The sequence below is a fragment of the Strongylocentrotus purpuratus genome, unplaced genomic scaffold (genome assembly GCF_000002235.5).
Source record: "Strongylocentrotus purpuratus isolate Spur 01 unplaced genomic scaffold, Spur_5.0 spur5_scaffold_6, whole genome shotgun sequence".
Lineage (NCBI taxonomy): Eukaryota > Metazoa > Echinodermata > Echinoidea > Camarodonta > Strongylocentrotidae > Strongylocentrotus > Strongylocentrotus purpuratus.
Window position 1 is genome coordinate 11297033 of NW_022145612.1, and position 7179 is coordinate 11304211.

The following is a 7179-nucleotide window of genomic DNA, read 5'->3' on the forward strand; positions in this document are numbered from 1 at the left end:
CGATATGAAAACCATGGGCTAATGTGGGCTATTTTCAACGAGAAATGGGATTTGCAAAGGATACAAGATTTGTTTTTCTTTCAGTAGCAGAAGGTGATCTCTCTCTCTCTCCCTCTCCCTCTCTCTCTCCCTCCCCTTTCTCTCCCCTTCACATCACCAACACGGAAACGGGTAGTTTTATGGCTTTATTACCTCGAATAATATATTATTTTTTATTCGCTAGTTTGAAGTGTATTCTTAGTTGGGTTTCTAAAGTTTTGGTTTTTTACAACAGTAAAACAAAATCTCTTGTTAATAAACTTTTTGCAAAAGTTTTATATAAAATTACAATTAAAAGTTTCTTCCAAGATTTATACCGATATTAAACATGTTAAACGTTTAACAAATATCTAACTATCATGGAATGTAAAGTTTTATTTTGTATACGTTAAAGCCCAATCCACGCATCAGCTATAACTCCAACCCATACCACGTGGTATATGATTAATCAATAGGTTTTATGACAACTATTTAATTGTACCTTTTAAAAAAAATAAATTTGGAGGCATTATACTGTAAGCGGAGGTTACAGACGCCTTGTCTCAATGGATAGAAGAGACAGTTGCAAAAATTGATTATTTCATGTATTTGTATAATTATTCTGTTCACCGGTATAAATGATGGCATTTGGATTTACAAAAAGTTGATATGTAGCGAAAGTGTCATTGGTTTTAACGACAGGTTTACAAATTACGGGAAAATTGATGACGGAAAATTTAGACTTGAAAGACACCTGACATTTACTAAGTCCTAACTTCATTACTTATTCTCTGTTTAGTATGTTTTTGTACCTTCATTGTTTCATATGTTAGTCATTTAGGTGCAATTCATGTTGTATTTTTGTCCATATATTTTATTGCTGTAATGCATATATTTACTCATTTTTTTCTCAATCAAATTGAATGTAAATGAACTTGAATTTTAACTTGAAATGTTAAGGAACGGAACAACTACCACATATCAATCTTTAGGGTTATTATTCTGTTTTAAAATTGTATTATTATTTATTTAGTTATTTATTTATTTCATTTTATTAAATCATTATTATCATTATCATTATTATTATTATTATTATTTTATTTCTTTATTTATTTTATTTCTTTATTTATTTTTACTTTTTTTTTTTTTTTTTTTTTTTTTTTTTGGGAGGGGGGGGGGGGAAGAATTTAACATAATTGAACTATCCTATTTGGATCTATGTCTAATTTCAAGGTATAAAGATCATACTTACATGAGCTTCCCTGCCACAAAACAGTTCATTATATCGCCCTTTTAGATTTAATAAATATTATTGCAAAGTCATTTGAAGACGCAAAAGTTGTAATTGGGATATTCTTAGAGCTTACCAAAGCGTTTGATTGTATAAGCCATCAAATATTAATAAACAAATTACAATTCTATGGGATTCGGGCTACTATATCGAAATTGTTTTTCTAGTTATTTAAGAACTCCATTAGCTCAAATAATGCATGGAAATCCAGAGGATTTGTTTATGTTGGGGACCGGGATAAAATACAATAAATTTTTGAAAATTTATTGCATTTTCTGTTGTTTTTTTTATTTATGAAAACTGCCCCCTACCCTAGCCCCCGCTGCGTACAGTCATGGTTCAGTGACAAAGCAATGGCCTCATAACTGTGAGGCCCCAGAATCAAAACCGTGTCGATGTGCTATAATAGTGCCCTTTTGTGGGGCATTAATCCTCATTACTCTCATTTATGACTTAAAGGCGTAGGTCCCCTATTTGATAAGCATAGAAGCATACACATGCTTTAGCAGTTACGCAAAACACACATTTGCAAATTATTATTCAGTAAAATCTGAGAATGTATACTTTAATCTAGATCTATTATTTTTAAATTATTTTTTAAATAATTCCATAAATTGGGGTAAAACTAAAATATTTCACCTATACGAGCGACAGTGTAAGTTAAAATTGAATACACAAAAAACGTGTCGTATGTTATTACAACCAAAAAACAAAAACTTTGATGCATCTGGTATAAAATTATATGTATTATCAGTGTCACAAAGTGACTTGTATTTAGCCCAGGAAATAGTTATTTCTAAGAAGAATGTAGGGAACAATAGGCTCTTATGCTAGAGTGCACGTTTCGGGGGAGAGCTATGAGTGTGATGTGTGCTTTTCAGTGGTATCTAAGGCAATGACCTATACATGTACTATGTGAAGTGTATGTTGCATGAGTTAGATGCAGGGGAGAACGAATTCAGCACTGGGTCAAGGCAAGACCTTTATGCTGAATGCATGTGACAGGAGCTAAGCTAGGATGCGCACCATTGATCTTATTTTGGTACCATCTTGGAAATCAGAGGGCAAGCAGGCCAGGGTAAGAATCCTCTTCAGCTCCCAAAGGTTTTTGAAACCTGTAAGTGACATTTGTTGTAGCCTTTTTCATATCTTTGTTTTGTTGTGCATGGTAATTTCACAATATAGGGCGTGGCATAAGAAGGGAAAGGCTACACAAGTAATGGGGGTCAAGTGTATTAAGAGAAAGCAAATAAATTTAGTATTTTGTCAGCAAAGCATTGGAATCCATCATTTTTTAGCATTAATAGGTGGGTCAATATCGCTATTCATAAGGACCGCTATTCATAAGGTTGGCTATTCATAAGGTCCATTGTTCATAAGGACCGCTATTCATAAGGTCCGCTTTTCATAATTGGAGAAAAGGGTCATTATTCATAAGGGTCGTTGTTCATAAGGACCGCTATTCATAATCAAAGAAGAGGGTCGGTATTCATAATATTAGAAGAGGGTCGCTATTCATAATACAAAATCGGGGTCGTTATTCATAAGGGTCCCTATTCATAATATTACAAAAGGGTCGTTATTCATAACACAGAAAGAGGGTCGCTATTCATAATGCAAAATGAGGGTCGCTATTCATAATACGAAATGAGGTTCGCTATTCATAATGCAAAATGAGGGTCGCTATTCATAATACGAAATGAGGGTCGCTATTCATAATGCAAAATGAGGGTCGCTATTCATAAGGGTCATTATTCATAATCGATGAAGAGGGTCGCTATTCATAATAGGAGAAGAGGGTCGCTATTCATAATAGGATTAAAGGGTCACTATTCATAATAGAAAAAAAGGGTCGCTATTCATAATAGGAGAAGAGGGTCGCTATTCATAATAGTAGAAGAGGGTCGCTATTCATAATAGGAGAAGACGGTCACTATTCATAATACGAAATGAGGTTCGTTATTCATAATAGGAGAAGAGGGTCGCTATTCATAATAGGAGAAGAGCTATTCATAATAGGAGTAGAGGGTTGCTATTCATAATAGGGTCACTATTCATAATATGAAATGAGGTTCGCTATTCATAATAGGAGAAGAGGGTCGCTATTTATAATAGGGTCACTATTCATAATAGGAGTAGAGGGTCGCTATTCATAATACGAGATGAGGTTTTTTATTCATAAAATGAAATAGGCCTAAGCAATATCCAAAATGCTCATAACAAATGGAAATATTGGACGGAGGACACCCCCAAGGCGATACATGACCCTAAATATTTGTCTTGTTTTTAAGTAGGTTTGAAATTTGTTATCCAATGTTGTAAACATAATTGAGAATTTAAATCAATAACATTTGAATCATGAAACATCCTCACGCTCACCTCCCCTCCCCCTCCCCCCTCCCCCCCCCCCCCCCCCCCACACCCGCCGCCTTCGCCTTTATGATGACGACTCGGACATTCAGGTAGCGGACCTTAATATTTATTTTCGGGGGGGGGGGCTGAGGTGGTTTCCTTATAATATATATGGTCTTGTCACCAAAGTAAATTTTCTTAAGTTTGACTATCAGTTGAGGGGAGGGGGGGGGGGGTTCGCACAAGGGGGACAAATTACGATAGGATTATGTGTGTGTTATGTTTCCCTTTTTTGTCACCACTGGAGCGGGGGAAATATTTTAGCTAGATTAGGGGGATGTATTTTTATATAATTATCAAAGCTTAAAAGAAAATATAGGCCTACTTTAAAAAAAAGACATAATGTAGGGGACGCCACCGTTTGCATAATGCTTTACGGTCGCAAAATCGTATCTTATTTGACTTTAAATCTTGAAAATCTTACTTCCTTACTTATGAGGAGAAAAACAAAATCGTGCAATATTATATATTTACGGAAAGCTTGAATATTGTATATAATCTAATTTTCTACAACCAGGGGCGTCGCTAAAGGGGGTGTGGGGTGCGACAACCCCACCTGTCAAGATATGTCGGTAAAATTGCGCTGCTGTCGGGAAAAATGAGAAAAGGGGGAGGGGAAAAAGGAGAGGGAAAGGGAAAGAAAAGGAAAAGAAAGGAAAGAAAGGAAAGAGAAGAGAAGAAAGAAAGAGAAAAAAGACAAAGACGAAGGACAGGAAAGAAAGGAAAAGAAGAAATGTTCAGAAATGTTTTCAATATGTTTTCAATAAATGTTTTCTACAAATATTCGGGGGCATATGGCCCCCTCCCGCCTATGCTATTATCCATTATTTCGCCTACTAATGTTTATTGCTTATTTAATTTACATTTTTTTATGAATAGCAACCCTTATACCGTATTATGAATAGCGACCCTCATTTCGTATTATGAATAGCGAACCCCTAGTCGTATTATGTATAGCGACTCTCATTCCTTATTATGAACAGCGAACCTCTAGTCCTATGATGAATAGCGACCCTCTTTTCGTACTATGAATAGCGAACCTCTAGTCGTATTATGTATAGCGACTCTCCTTCCTTATTATGAACAGCGAACCTCTAGTCCTATGATGAATAGCGACCATCATTTCCTAATTCCTATTATGAATAACGACCCTCATTCCGTATTATGAATAGCAATCTTCTACTCCTATTATGAATAGCTCTTCTCCTATTATGAATAGCGACCCTCTTCGCCTATTATGAATAGCGACCCTCTTCTCCTATTATGAATAGCGAACCTCATTTCGTATTATGAATAGCGACCCTCTTCTCCTATTATGAATAGCGACCCTCTTCTCCTATTATGAATAGCGAACCTCATTTCGTATTATGAATAGCGACCCTCTTCTCCTATTATGAATAGCGACCCTCTTCTCCTATTATGAATAGCGAACCTCATTTCGTATTATGAATAGCGATCCTCTTCTCCTATTATGAATAGCGACCCTCTTCTCCTATTATGAATAGCGACCCTCATTTCTATTATGAATAGCGACCCTCTTCTCCTATTATGAATAGCGAACCTCATTTCGTATTATGAATAGCGACCCTCTTCTCCTATTATGAATAGCGACCCTCATTTCGTATTATGAATAACGACCCTCTTCGCGTGTTATGAATAGCGACCCTTATAAGTAATGAACCTTATTTCGTATTATGAATAGCGACCCTCTCGTCGTATTATGAATAGCGACCCTGATTTCATATTATGAATAGCGGTCCTTATGATTAATGACCCTCAATATGAATTATGAATAGCGACCCTCATCTCACGTTATGAATAGAGGTCCTTATGATTAACGAACCTTATTTCTTTATGAATAGTGACCCTCTTTTGCCATTATGAATAGCGGACCAGGAAGTACGGGAATTTCCACGTTATGAATAACGGTCCTTATGAATAGCGGACCTTATGAATAGCGGTCCTTATGAATAGCGAATAGACCCCTAATAGGTATAGGCTAAAAGAGGCAGTTTCATTGCGTTTTTCTTTTGTAAAATAGAAAGGAAGATATAAAATGTACCAAATTAGTGTGCATTTATTCAGCAGAAATTAGTTGCAGTGGTAGGTAAGAAGATGATAATAAGAATATATTTTCTGATACACGAAAGCAGCCATGTTTGAATAATTTATGAATATATATCTTAAATAGTGGATATACATGTATGCTATCATGACCATTGGGTTGCATGTATTATTTCAACAGCAGTCACAGACGAGCAGGGCATCTACTTCAATTAGACGATTTTTGACTTCCGAGTGATGTCTGACTTAATTCAGAGTACACCGCTCTCTACGATGGATCTATCTGCTGATTTCAACCTCGGAGTACGGCTACTCTTTGAGACGATTAGACGGGTCATACCTCTGAGCACGGTTATCTCTTCGTCCAGTACATCTTCGCATGATGACGATCATGTCGGATACCCGTGGACATTCTGTCGTGAGTCTACGTGCGATTGCTTAGTCGAGACATCAGCACATAGAAACTACATGAGACTTCCGAAGGACTGTATACATTCGTGGATGTTGAGTATCGTTTATATCTAGAACAGTTTATTCGCAGATATCACAAATGCGAAAGAATGTAAATTTGTACCTTTTTCCGTGAATGATTAAGGGGCATAATGATTATTGGTGAGATCACGCCTTGATACTCGCAGTACTGCACCAAAAAGGATTAATACTTTTCCATAGAAATTATTGTAAGATTATGTGGATATTTTGCATTTAGATAATAGACACATGATACATTTTCGTTGTTTGAACTATCGTTGGGACATACATGTAAGATGACACGTCTTGGAAAACGCTTGTTGATTAATGAAGTAGGTTTTTTTGGTAATTTCATAAATAAATTGTGGTTGTACGATTTAACCTATTTAGATAACGAATGGAATTTGTGTATTTCTTTGTGTGTAAATTCATAACTACCCCCTATACAAACAAAACTAGTTCCTATCACCAGACATAGCAAAATACAATGCTTAGATCTGACAATCGGCATAATATATGTTTTGTAAATTCCACAAACTTTCTGAGAGTAAGAATTGACGGAAAACTAACATTAAAGGTAATACAAAGTTTTGGGAAATTTTGAAAATTGGATGGATAGTGAATCTTTACAATTTTGATATATTTGGATGCCCCTGTGGATGTATTATAAGCACTAAAAAAATAGCCCCTAAAACACTTCTGATTTCGAGAAAAATTGAATATAAAAATTTCAAATGGCACCTATGGCCGTACAATGGTAGCTGCGACCATGAAAATCTCAGAATATGTAGTTGTGATATATAATTTCCAAACGGGAATAGCTAATCGGTCGATTTTAGTCAAGAAATATGGTTTCATAGCTAAATTGATATATTGACCTTGAGAGGGAGCTATACAACATAAAGAGTTTATTATTTATAATT

General features: G+C 35.6%; 1 long non-coding RNA gene across 1 annotated transcript; it reads left to right on the forward strand.

The window, feature by feature from the left end:
* The first annotated feature begins 2504 nt into the window (after positions 1 to 2504).
* On the forward strand, positions 2505 to 6336 carry LOC115919547. Its single transcript, XR_004061898.1, has 2 exons — positions 2505 to 2616; positions 5714 to 6336. It is a non-coding gene; the product is annotated as an uncharacterized LOC115919547 (long non-coding RNA).
* The last annotated feature ends 843 nt before the right edge of the window (positions 6337 to 7179 follow it).